General features: G+C 47.2%; 2 pseudogenes; both read left to right on the top strand.

Moving 5' to 3' along the window:
• The first annotated feature begins 450 nt into the window (after positions 1-450).
• LOC144253779 (reticulon-4 receptor-like) lies at positions 451-2,111 on the top strand (annotated as a pseudogene).
• A 5,053-nt stretch (positions 2,112-7,164) lies between these two features.
• Positions 7,165-12,780, top strand: LOC144253778 (carnosine N-methyltransferase pseudogene; annotated as a pseudogene).
• Positions 12,781-13,166: the final 386 nt, after the last annotated feature.

The following is a 13,166-nucleotide window of genomic DNA, read 5'->3' as shown; positions in this document are numbered from 1 at the left end:
GGGGACTCCCCAGACTCCCACCTGCTAGATTTTATCAAGAGCTATAAGGGCCTAGGCAGGGCATAGGGTTATGAACCTCAGTGTGTTTCCTTCTACAGTCTGGGAGGAGGATTTCTGCATAAGCTATACAAATCTCAGCAGCTGACAGATTAGGGATGAGACTTAGATTGCAGCTCCTCTGCCTGAACCCCACTTCCTAGTAGTCCCTGAGCTTAGTCTGGTTGGTCCTACAATGTTTACCAAGAGCACATCTCCTCCTCTCCCAGCATGGCCTGCAAGCTGTTAGGGGGCTGGGTACTGGCAGGAATATTGCTTGGAATATGGGGATGGAGACCAGGTCCTGGAGGACTCTGTTCACTTGAGTCCCAAGAAGGTATATGCAGATGTGAGCAACAGTCCTCCACATAGGTATTTGTTGTGTGACCTAATAGGCTAACCTTGATTATGCGTATGAGCATCCAGAAGGGTGAAGTGGGGAGTCTTTAGACATGGTTTCCTAGAATGTATGGCTCCAGGCGCAAGTTATAGCCAAGCATCACCTATGTGGTATGCAAAGCAAGGATCCCCAAACCTCCAAATCCCAGGCCACATCTCAGACCTGTCTCCAGCCCCTCTAAGGCCCAATCCCAAGGGACAAACTGGCTCCAACATGGCCTCCCAGTCCCTTAGGGATCTCCTACCCCTAACCACCCTTTCTTCTACCCACAGGAAGCTGGGTGCTGGCATGGGTGCTGTGGCTACAAGCCTGGCAGGTGGCAGCACCGTGTCCAGGTGCCTGTGTGTGCTACAGTAGCCCAAAGTGACAGTAAGCTGCCCTCAACAAGGCCTGCAGGCCATGCCCACTGGCATCCCAGCCTCCACCCAGCTCACCTTCCTGCATGGCAACCGCATCTCTCATGTGCTAGCTGCTGATTTCCACGCCTGCCGCAATCTCATCATCCTGTGGCTACAGTCTAATGCATTGGCCCAGATTGATGCCACCATGATCTCTGGCCTGACCCTCCTGGAGCAACTGGATATCAACGACAATGCCCAGCTTCGTACCTTCATACCTGCCATATTCCAAGGCCTGAGCCACCTGCACACACTGTACCTGAACCTCTGTGGCTTGCAGGAACTGGGCCCTGGCCTGTTCCATGTCCTGGCTGCCTTTAAGTTCCTCTAACTTCAAGGAAATGGGCTGCAGGCACTGCCATATGATGCCTTCCATGACCTGGGCAACCTCACGCACCTTTTCCTTCTTGGTAACCGCATCCACAGCATGCCTGTGCACACATTCTGTGGCCTGCACAGTCTTGACTGTCTCCTCCTGCACCAGAATCATGTGGCCCATGTGTATTCACATGCCTTACATGACCTTGGCCACCTCAGGACACACTACTTGTTTGCCAACAACCTCTCAATGCTGCCTGCAGAGGCCCTGGCACCTCTTTGTGCTCTACAGTATTTGCGGCTCCACAACAATCCCAGGGTATGCGACTGCCAGACACGCCCACTCGGGTCCTGGCTGCAGAAGTTCTGAAGTTCCTCATTTGAGGTGCCCTGCAACCTGCCCATGCGCCTGGCTGGTCGTGACTTCAAGCATATGGTTGCCAATGACTTAAGGGCTGTGCTATGGCAGCCAGGCCCTTTGATCCCATCTGGACCAGCGGGGCCACTGATGAGGAGCTGCTGGGGCTGCCCAAATGCTGCCAGCCAGACGCTTCAGACAAGGCCTCGGTGCTAGAATCTGATAGGCCAGCCTGTGCTGGCAATGCACTCAAGGGACGTGTGCCACCTGGTGACAGCCCACCAGGCAACGGCTCAGGCCCATGTCATATCAGTGACTCTCCCTTTGGGACCTTGCCCAGCTCTGCAGAGCCCCCACTGGCTGCACTATACTAGAGGGGTCTAAGTCACCAGGAGTCCCCACCACTGGTCCTCACCAGAGGCCAGGCTGTTCCCGCAAGAACCGCACCCGTAGTCAGTGTCATCTAGGACAGGAGGGAAGTGGGGGCAGCGGTGCAAGAGTTGCAGAGGGTTCAGGTGCCCTTCCAGCCCTGACCACAAAACGCAGTGTTGTGCCCCTTAGCCTTGTGCTGATATTGTGGACAATGTTTGCACCCTGCTGACCAGCTATCAGACCTCAGAACCTCTCAGCAGCCAGCTGTGTGTACCTAGGGCGTCTCCCACCATGCTGCCAGCCAGTACCAGGGACAGGCCCATTGGGCAGGCCAGTCCTCCCTGATGGACGCCTCCCCACCAGCCCAACCCAAAATCCACCCCATCATGTTTACAGGGTTTGGGGTTACATTTGTTCCAGAATGCAGTTTTCCACCAAGATTGCAGAATATAGAGATATGCATTTTGTTTTACCTGTGTAAAAAAATTGGATGATGTGGAATAAAGAGCTCTTTTCTTAAACTATGGCCTCTCAGGCTGAGGTGCTATGAGTGGTGAGAGGCAGGGGTGGGACAAGGGTGCTACTCCTCACTGGACACCATCACACAAGGCCCCTGAGGAGAAGTGGAGTCACCCAGCTGCATGTACCAGGTAGGACATGGTATTCCTGCCACCTTCTGAGCTTGCTCCTGAGCCTAAACACCTACCCTGAGAGCTGGACTGAAAGAGCATATGCCAGGCCCATGGGTCTAGATGAGGCTGCCTTTGTGGGGACATCTACTCTAGTACCTTCCACCCAACTTTGCATTGCCCCCAAGAGGAGACTGAGGATAAGAGATGAAGAATACTCTCCCTCTTCTGGGAGATGGCAGAAGGAGGGTGCCCCTGAAGGACAGGTGGGTTGCTAAAGCCAGGCTTGGGGCCAGGCAGGAACTGTGTACACCTTCCTACCACTGCCCAGGGTTACGGCCAGATTCCTATTCCTCTTACAACACACCCACAGCCCAGAAACTGTCTTTTGAGGATCTGCATGCCCTTGTACACATGTGTGCACAACACATACATATGACCAGACAGGAGCTACATGCATGCATGCCTATGTTTGAAAAAAGTACCCAAAGCACAGACAAAAATACATGTGTGAACACATTCCCAAGGCCTAGGCCAGGGAGGACTCAGAACAAAAGGGAAAGGGGCCACATGGCCGAGAAACAATGTAGGGTGCTTTCAGGGAAGGCCCCCTCCCCCACAGGGCAGGGGCTGGCGAGGAAGAGGAGAAAAATTCAGTGATTTTGCAGAGGGAACAGCAGAGGGGAACATTGCTGGTGGAGCCAGATGGCTGTGGGGTGGCTGGGGCTCCAGAAGCCCAGGGGAGGAGGAGAGTGTGAGGGAATGTGCTCAGCAACCAAAGCCCCTGCTCTCCCTCTAGCTCCTCAGTGCTGCCACCCAAGGTGGGGGACTCAGGACAGATTCTCTAGGCCATTTTCTTTATCCATTCATCTATCCATTCATTCTCTAGGCTGAGGGAAGTGAGAACATGGGATAGGTACAGTGACCTGACCAGGGTGGAGAAAGAAACTATCTCAGGAGGTCCCAGCCATGGTTAGCTCCATACAGTAAGGACCCAGACAGTTGGGGTCCATGTACCGGGAGGAAGCAAAAGAGGAAGGGGAGAGAAGAGAGACCCAAGTCCTTCTGACTACTGTTTTCCATCTGATGATCCAAGAGACTGTGAACTTCTTCTCTGGGCTGCTTTCCTTCGGGGTGCCAGAATTCTCCCCACTACTCAGTAAAAATCTCAGGGAAGTTGCAAATTAATGTGAGTCAAGAGAAATGGAGATAGAGAAGGATTTCTGATCAACAAAGCACATCATGGCAGACCCTGCTCAATCTCCCTGTAGAGAATCTTCTAGGGCTGCCTTGGTGGGAAAGGGGGCGTGAGACTCGGAGTCTGAATTCCAGAGAGTCCAGTGGATTCAGGGCGTCAGTTTCTGGAGTCTTTCCTGTTTAGAGGTTGGGTCTATGTTAGTTGTAAGAGGCCTCCCTGCCATGAATATTTAGGGGGAAGATTTCTCTGTCCTAGGAGGGCCTGCCTGACACATGCCTGTCCCTGTCACCTGTCTTTTTCAGGAGTCTAGTCAGGAAATTTTTTTCTGTTTTCTCTCCTTCAGTTAAAGGATGGGAAGGTGCCCACATTTGGGCCTGTGTGTCCTGAGCTCCATCATGTCTATGGTGTCCTGCTTGAGCTGAGAGAGGAGGTGGTACTCAGCAGTTATGCCCACCTTTCTCTCCCTCCTTCTCCCCTACCAGTGATTAAATCCAAATGGGCTTAACCACAGAGCCACATCTACAGCCCTTTTTATTTTTTACTATTATTATTATTTTTTTTTTAATTTGGAAACAGGGTCTTGCTAAGTTACTTAGGGCCTAGCTAATTTGCTCAGGCTGGCTTTGAATTTGTTATCCTCCTGCCTTAGCCTCCTGAGTTTTGAGGTTACAGGCATTTGCCATTGCATCTAGCTGTATGTCCATCTTCTCAATGGAAAGTCTTTCCGCATCTTACTTCCTTTTATTTCTTCCATCATCTCTTTGAGTCCCAGACCAAAAGATCCCCTCGATCGGTTGAAGGGAGTCCCATAGCCAAGACCTTGGGGGACTGATCCTTTTAGCACTTTCCTTCCTTCCTCCTATATCTGATAGTCTTGGGAGCCCAACCTAACTGCCCTATTCCCTTGGGCCCCAAGGACAAGAGACCCAAAGGGAAGAAGTACACATCCATTCACTCATTCAGAGAAGAATGTTCACTGGAGAGAAAGATGGAATCGCAGTGAAGCCTGAGCAAGAAGCAAGAAGGGGTCACTTGAATCATCCTATCCTGCTCCAAAAGGAACCTGAGAAGAGGGGACATATTGGAGGAGGTGAGGGGATAGATAAGGAAGAGAAAGTTTAAGACCTCCAGATAAATTTAGACTTCAGTGCCCATAAGACAGAAAAGAGAGAAAAATCTACCTAGATTTCACCCTGAACCCCAAAGGTAAGGGAAAGAGAAAGATTCAGCAAGGAGGGTTAGCTAGGTGCTTCTTCTGCACACATAACACAGGAGTGCAGACCTGAAATCCAGCCCTTCCTATCACCAGGCCCAGACCCACCTAGAGCTGTACTGGGAATCCAGGGGCTAGCCACATATTCAGAGGACAGGTACAATACATGGGAGAGTGGCAAATGGTGGCCCCTCCTTCCATGGAATCACACAGTATTAGGTACATGGAATCCATCCACCTAAAAGGGAGTGGGATAGGGAGAAGGGATAACTGTACCTCCCAACTGGTTTCATTACTAATGTCTGGGGGTCCAGGAAGGGGCTGTGTCCCCAGCTCATCTCATCTTGGGGAATGTACTGGGCAAAAAGAGAGAGGCTTGTATATATCACAGTGAAAGTGGAGCTGGGGAACTGTGTGGAACTGAGGCACCTAGGAGGGTCCTGGGTGCCTATTTTAAACCCAAGAAGGATGTACCATAGAGAATGTGTGTATATGTGCTCGTGTCTGTAACATATGTGGGTGCATGCATGGGATTTCACGTGTGCATTCATTTGTCTCATAGCTCAGGTACCCACAGTGTGGGACTGCCTGCACAATAACCTGTTTAATAGGACTAACACAGAGCTCCCAATGAGAGGAGTCAGTTCAAAGACTGATGCAAGATGTAAGGCTGGAATCCAACACTTCACTGTAATCTGGAGCACTCATTGACTAGCCATGAACTGCTGAACATGAAGAACTGAAGAAGGGAACTATTGAGCTGTTCATGGGGGACAGTAGAGAGTAGAGCTGACCCATATTTCTGAGGGACTTTGTAAAAGGAAAATTAGCCAAACAGGGCACACAGAGAGGAGTGTGGAGCAAGTACAAAGTATCTAGGTGTTAAAAATTTCTTTCTGTGAGTGCTATACAGAGGGATTATGGGAACCAAGGCTGTGTCCTGTGGAGGTAGGAGCAGGATGGACATGGAAGGAAGGGCAAGTGGCTCCAGGCTGTAAGGACAGGGATTACAGGTGGGGGAAGGGAGACATAAAAGGGATGGCTCTGTGATGTGGGCTTAGACTAGAGATGGAAGGACATTTAAGGATGAAGTGATGTTCAGACTGTTGCAGGAAAGAGAACTCACACATTCTCCTGGAGGCCTTGGGGATCCAAGGAGAGACTGATCCCGGGAGTGGGGAGGTGAACTAGTCTGCCCAAGAGGAGCAAGCACAGGGTGGATAGGTGAAAATATGCAGGCTGGGTTCCTGTTGAGGGCCATTCCCTTGCTGTAGAAAATTCTGTAAAGTTTGGATGAGAGTGAAATCATCTATAGGGAAATATCAAAAGTGTTTCCTGGCCATTTTTCTCAAGGTCTAATTGTGTACACCTGAGGGGATGGTCAAAGTTAAGATGGGAAGTGTGTAAACTAAAATAAGCAGGGCCTTGTTTTCTGGTTGAAAAGGAGGATGTTTATTGAGGGGTTTCTGGGTTAAGGGTGAAGGGCTGAGTTGGTAGGGTTTGGAGGAGAGAAGCTTCCCTGGGATTTTCAGCTCCAGAGTTGAGCCAGGAACACTGTGCAGGGGACACGCTCTTCTCCACAGTCCTCCCCCCATGAGTGACCTGGCAGGTGTAAGTCTCATGAGATTTCCACTTGTCTGGCATCAGAGTCAGACAGCTGCTGGCCATGTGCTTATTGTTGGTCTGTTTGGAGGATTGCGTAGTCTCCACACCCTGGTGACCTTTTGGCCATCCCTCTTCCAGACCATGGTCATGACACCCAGGTAGAATTCATTGATCAGACAAACAGTGTGGCCTTGTTGCTCTGCAACAATGGACTGCAAGATGGACTAGGCAAAAGGAATCAGTGTTCTGATGTCCACCTGGGAACCCCATTTGCTCAGTGTGTGAGGAGGGTTTTCTTGTTCAGGTATTCTGTGTTGGAGCATGTGTGATGTAGAGGGTGTGCTGCAAAACCTTAAACTATTCTACGTGTTCCTGTGCTTTAAACAACCCAGGAATCCTGTGTATCACCTTACCTAGCACCTCTTAGACCATGGCCTTTCACACAAACATGTCACCCTTGCCTTCCAGTCCTGATTACCCCTGGTCCATGTGTGGTCTCTGTCTGTCCTCTGAGCTCTCTGGGATTTCAGTATGTTCCATTATGGGTCAGCTCTGACCTGATTCCTTGACTCATAGGGCCAGTGTTTTTACTAAGAAGCCCATTTTCACCCAATGAGCCTCCTCTTGAGTCTCTGCCATGGGTAAGTGTCTTTGTTCCTAAAAGTTTGTTTTTCTGGCATGGCTTCAAGGTAAGGGTCCTTGTCCACAGAGCAGATATGTTGGTTTTCTGCAATGGCAAGTATTTTCTATGAGTCAGGATCTCATACTTCTGAGGAGCTCACTTTGCCATATCATGTCCTTCATTGAATCTGTACCCAGCATCATGTAGACAGTCTTCTCCTCCTTTCTTTCTCTTGACTAAGTTTCATGCTTAGTCATGCTCTGGGCCCTTTACCTAGAAATCCATGGGTGCTTAAGGATCCCTTCTATCTCCTACTTGTCTGCCACTGTATTATGAGTCTCACAGCCTTGGGCACATGATATTCTGACCTCTGATTTCCCAGCCTTAGGTGTTCCAGTTCTTTTCTAATTCAACTAATTTCAGCTCCTCATAACGCCTGGTCCCTCTTCCCCATAAGATAGTGCCTCAGTGCACATGTTCACACAGCTCATCAGATAGGGCTTAGGCCAATGGAAGACAGAACAACATAGCACATCTGAGGGAAAATATATGGCACAAATAGTGAGAAAGACAGCTGAGTATCCAAAGGTTATCCTGTCCAGTTTCTTTCCTTTAATGTCAGAGTTGAAGGGTTGTGGGTATTACTTGAGTTTTCATGGTGTCTTAACAGAAAAGTGAGAGTTCAGTGCCCCAGGGCTGAAATTCATGGAGAATGTTTAACCTCAGGCTGAGATAAGGCACAACACAACCAGGAGGAAACTCTGACAATCCTCAGGGATAACAAAGAAAGTGGAGTAAGGTGTCACTCACCCAGGTCTGACAGCCAGTTCCTTCACCAAACACAAAACACGGTGACACAGCTTGTGCAAAAACCCTTTCCTGCCTTCCCCCTATCCCCTTAGACCCAGCTGCAGCTGTGCTGGAGGCAGCCGCTGATAGATCTGGCATCTTCATGAGAAAAAGGTGAAATCACTGAGAAATGACCAGTACATGGTGTCATTCATGGAAGGTGCCATCTGTCCTGAGAAAACACCTCACCAAAAGATCACCAGCATGTTTTTCTCTTCACCATGGAAGAATCACTTGTTAGGAACAGAAGAAAATAGGAAGTGCCCATTTCATGCTCACACATTGCCCTGGACCCTCATTACAGCCTCTGCCCACAGGACCCCTCTGGGCTGCCTACCTCATGTGGAAGTGACAGTCCCTGGGTCTGGATCCCAAGGAGTCCAGTTAATTGAGGGTTTCCATGGAATTGTGACATAGCTTGGGGCTATGACTTCTAAAGTGTCACACTGCTATCTGAATTTCTTGAGCGATGTTTAAGTCCTTGGATATCTTCCTTCGCCAACATTTCCCCATCACCTGTGCCTGTCAGGATGTCTTCCCTGGGAATCTTCTGTTGGGTCTCTCCTCTAGTAGTAGGATGGAGAGTGGACACACCCCTCTCCAAGGCATCCTAACTATAGGGGGAAGCAGGAGAAGGGACACAATAACTGGATCTACCTTTCCACAGAAAGTTCTTCATCCATCCTTGTCTCCTTTCTATTTCCTTCTCTATTACTGCAAGTCCCCAGTCTAAATCTCTCCTTAATGTGTGGAGGTAGACCATAACAGAGACCATGGAAGACTGACCCTTGGAGGGCAAGCACTTCCCATCCCACTTTGTAGATCCCTTAACCCTAGAGCTTTAGCCTGAGACACTTGTGTGACTCTGAACCCTGTGGTCCAGAGAATTCAGCAAATGGAGGGAGTGGATACTCTGAAGAACAGTCAAAGAAACCCCTTGAGAATGTCCCTTAGGACAGAGGGAGTTTCCAGCAGGGCACAGGAAAGGGTCATTTCTATCCTGCCCAGGTAAATAACTAAGACTAGGGGATGAACTGGAGAAGATGAGTAAGCAGATGAGGAGAGGCAAAGATGGCAGATTCCTGCACAGGTTGAAACCTCAGCTCTATAAAGGTAGAAAGGAGAGGGAATCCACCAAATGGAAGAGGAAGGGGGAAACTCACAGAGGATGGTCACCTTGGTCCCACTGCCAAACACAGCACCCTGTGACACACATCTGTACATGAATCACTTTTTGCAACATAAACCAGACCCCACTGCAGCTGCATCAGAGGTCAGAGGTTCAGCCTTCTTTCACAGGGGCTGCTCAGCCCACGGGTGGGTGAGATTTCTTGCTTCTGCTTGAGCTGGATCATGACCTCTTTAAAGGCTGTGGAATAGGACCATCTGGAGTCATCCCAAGGGTTGGAGAGGATTTCTTCCTTTTCTTTATTAAACATATATATATATATATATATATATATATATATATATATATTTAATTATGAAAATTTTAAAGTGCAGAAATCTGTCAAAAATTAATGAGATTTATATGAGATGATGAGGATCTGAATAACTTTCTTCTCATCTTATAATTTTTTTTTGTAATTTCCAAAAACAATATGAAAACCTTAAAATTCCTGACTTGATGATGATTTTATGTATTGAATATATATATATATATATATATATATATATATATATATATACACACACACATATATAAACATATGGAAGTAATATATGTATAGGTAAGTATATATGTGTATATATATGTGTGTGTGTGTGTATATATATATATATATATATATATATATATATAGTTGCAGATATTTGACAACTCAAATACATTCATGTTTTCCAAGATTTATTGTTCTCTCCTTAATATTCAGAGAATACTCAAAATTATATCACAGGAATATACTGGACAAACACCCATCATGTAATATTCTAATAAAAATAATGTTCTAATAATACAATATTCTAACAGCAGTATAAATCTCATGACCGATGATCCTAATTTAAAAGTTCCAGGGGTAGTTCCTGGATAGTGGTTGGTAGATTTCCCTTCTTCACAGTAGAGTTTATTCCGTAAGCTCTAAGGGTGGGATCTCTGCTTTCCCCTTGACCTCCTTCTGACTTACACATGCACCTGTGCACATACTTGCTTCAACATGTCCTTTGTGCACACATGAAGCAGTCAGCCTCTATTCATATTGTCACCATCACTGGGTGCAACTACAGCCTAGAGACACACATGGTAACCCTCATGAGAAGGACATAAGCAGAATGGGATCCCAGCACCAGGCCCTCAATGCACTTCCTTGTGGTGGCCCATTAACCTGTAGAGCTCACAGGGGGACACACACCAGCAGCTTGGAATCCCTGAAGTGTCCTCCTCAACAAGTATCTCCCTAGTTCTCCAAAGTCACCTGCTGCTCCCTGAGCACAGCCCTTCCCAAGATTTCTCCTCAACTCTTTGTCACTCTTGGAATGGATAGAAACTTCCTCCCTTTCCCCAATGTGAGTGCCCTACCACAGAGACCATTATTCTGGGATTTAGGTGATGACATTTGATAATCGATTTCATGACACCAGAGGGCTTTACTGCCTCTTCTGCTACCTGGAGTCTTCCCGATCCATTCATACAGATGCTTAACATGACAATGTGTATCAAAGGGCTTATGCTTGTTATATGCATTTTGTGTGGAAAGGTGTGTTTGTTCGCAGGCATATATGTTTATGTGTATGTGTTTCTATAACAGCAGGGAGCCTACACCAAGTTGTTAAAAAGGTGCATCAGCTTGCACACAAGCATGTGGAAGGTATCCCAGAATGTGGGTACTGACTTTGAACACATTAGACCCACTGACAATCTTAGGGCACCTATGGTGTGTCCATTAGAAGCAATACTGAATTCTGTTTCTCAGAAAATAGAGGGACACAAATAGACCAGGGGTACCAAGAGGGGAGTGTAGGATGAATCACCAGGTTACATGGACTGAATATCCTATTAATAAGTGATATGGGGCTGGAAGTGAGCAGTGCTAAGGGGCCCATGCTGTATCCCCAGGGAGGTAGGAGCAGGGTTGACACAGAAGAAAGAGCAAGTGGCTCTAGGCAGCAAGGACAGGTATTACAGGTAAGGGAGGGAGACAAAGGGAAAAAGAGGGATGCCCTCAGTGATAGGGGCTTAGACCTGAGATGGAAAGACATTTGAGGATGGAGTGATGTTCAGACTCCTCCAGGGAAGGGAGCTCACACATTCTCCTGGAGGCCTTGGGGATCCAAGGAGATACTGATCCCCAGGGGGAGTGGGTAGGTGAACTAGTCTGCACAAGAGGAGCAAGTACAGGGTGGATAGGTGAAAATATGCAGGCTGGGTTCCTGCTGAAGGCCATTCTTTTTCTGAAGAAAATCCTGTGGATCTGCCAGGGTAATATCAGGAGCCTTTCCTGGCCTTTATATCTCAAAGTCTTTGACCACGTTGAGGGGACAGGTCAAAATTAAGATGGGAAGTGTGTAAACTAAAATAAAAAAGACCATGATTTTTAGTTGAAATAGAGGATGTTTATTGAGGTTTTCCTGGGTTGAGAGAGAAGGGCTGGGATGGTAGGGCTGGGAGGAGAGAAGCTTCCCTGGGGTTTTCAGCTCCAAAGTAAAATAAGGGTCAGGGACCTAGGGACACTGTTCCAAGGACACACTCTTCTCCATGGTGCTCCCTTCATGAGTGACCTGGCAGGTCTATGTCTCATGAGATCCACTCATCTGCTGTCACAGTCAGGTAGCTGTGGGCCATGTACTTATTGTTGGTCTGTTTGGAGGGCTGAGTGGTCTCCACACCCTGGGTGTCCATGGCGCCATCTCTCTTCCAGTCCACGGTCACAACACCTGGGAAGAAATCGCTGGCTGATCAGACACACCAGGGTGGCCTTGTTGCTCTGGAGCTCCTCAGAGGAGGGTGAGAACAGAGTGAGCAAGGGCCCAGCCTTAGGCTGACCTGCCAAATGGACCAGGCTAAAGGGATCAGTGTTCTGGTGTCCACTCTGGAACCCCTATGCTCAGTGTGTGAGGAGTGTCTTCTTGTTCAGGAACTCTGTGTTGGAGCATGTGATGTAGAGGGTGTGTTGGGGAATTCTTTAAACCCTTCCCCATGTTCATAGGCATGAAGAAACTAGGAACTAGGAAATCTGGACTGGGAATTAGCTGTGCTAGGTGATCCTTGTCAAGGATAGGAATGAAGTGGGTTTTGTTGTTGTTGTTGTTGTTTTAGGCTCTTTTATCTCAACCTTGTTCTGAACAGATGTTCTAAAATTAATAAACATACACTTTATTCCTGGATCTACCTGTTTAGCAATAATGGGAGATCAGAAGATCAGATGCCACCCATTTTTTCCCTGATATTGACCCCCACAGTCTTCCTCCTGGTTCTAAATTTTGTTTGACAGCAGAAGATTTTCAGGAGATTTATTCATAATGAAGTAGGTGGCACTATATTGCCCCCTGTTTCTGCATAGGCACAGATCACAATGTAATTGACCATATTGATACAATATGAAACACATTCAAGCCAGGTGAATTTTGATAAATCTTGATTCTCTGCTGTACCACTTTGAAAATTTGGCAAAGAATCTTCCCTATGGGGAATTAAGCTATGAGGATATAAAAAATGTTGTTCTGCAAAATAGATTCCAGGTACAGGTGGACAAAGAATCCGTATTGTCAACATAGACTGTGAAGGATTTCTCTATAATGAAATACAATTATGAATTTGTCTTATTTGTAGTTCATAAGCCACAATAATGGTTTTAGGTTATATCACTCAGAAAAGTTTAATAAGAACAAATGCTGAGATAAACAACTCAAAATCAACTATCAGTGATTACAAGACATCAAATCAGTGGTGCCTTCTTATTCCTAATGTAAAGGTTAAATTTAAGTTTTTCTCTCCTGTTATGTTTAAGTTTTGCTTTTCTGTAAGTTTAAGTTCTGTTTTCCTGGAACCCGAAACTTATGTTAAAAACAGTTACTTATGTCAAAATGTACCCTGACCCAACACCCCCTGACAAAACGCATGATTATTCTGTAATGGTTATTTTGTAACAATCCCACTCTTGCACCCTAACTGCCATATGAGCTTCCCTGTTTAAACACTGTATAAAAACTCTGCTTAAGCTGTACTCAGGGCT

Source organism: Urocitellus parryii, chromosome 3 (genome assembly GCF_045843805.1).
Source record: "Urocitellus parryii isolate mUroPar1 chromosome 3, mUroPar1.hap1, whole genome shotgun sequence".
Classification (NCBI taxonomy): Eukaryota; Metazoa; Chordata; class Mammalia; order Rodentia; family Sciuridae; genus Urocitellus; species Urocitellus parryii.
Note: the sequence above shows the minus strand (reverse complement) of the source record. Positions and strands in the feature narration are given on the sequence as shown.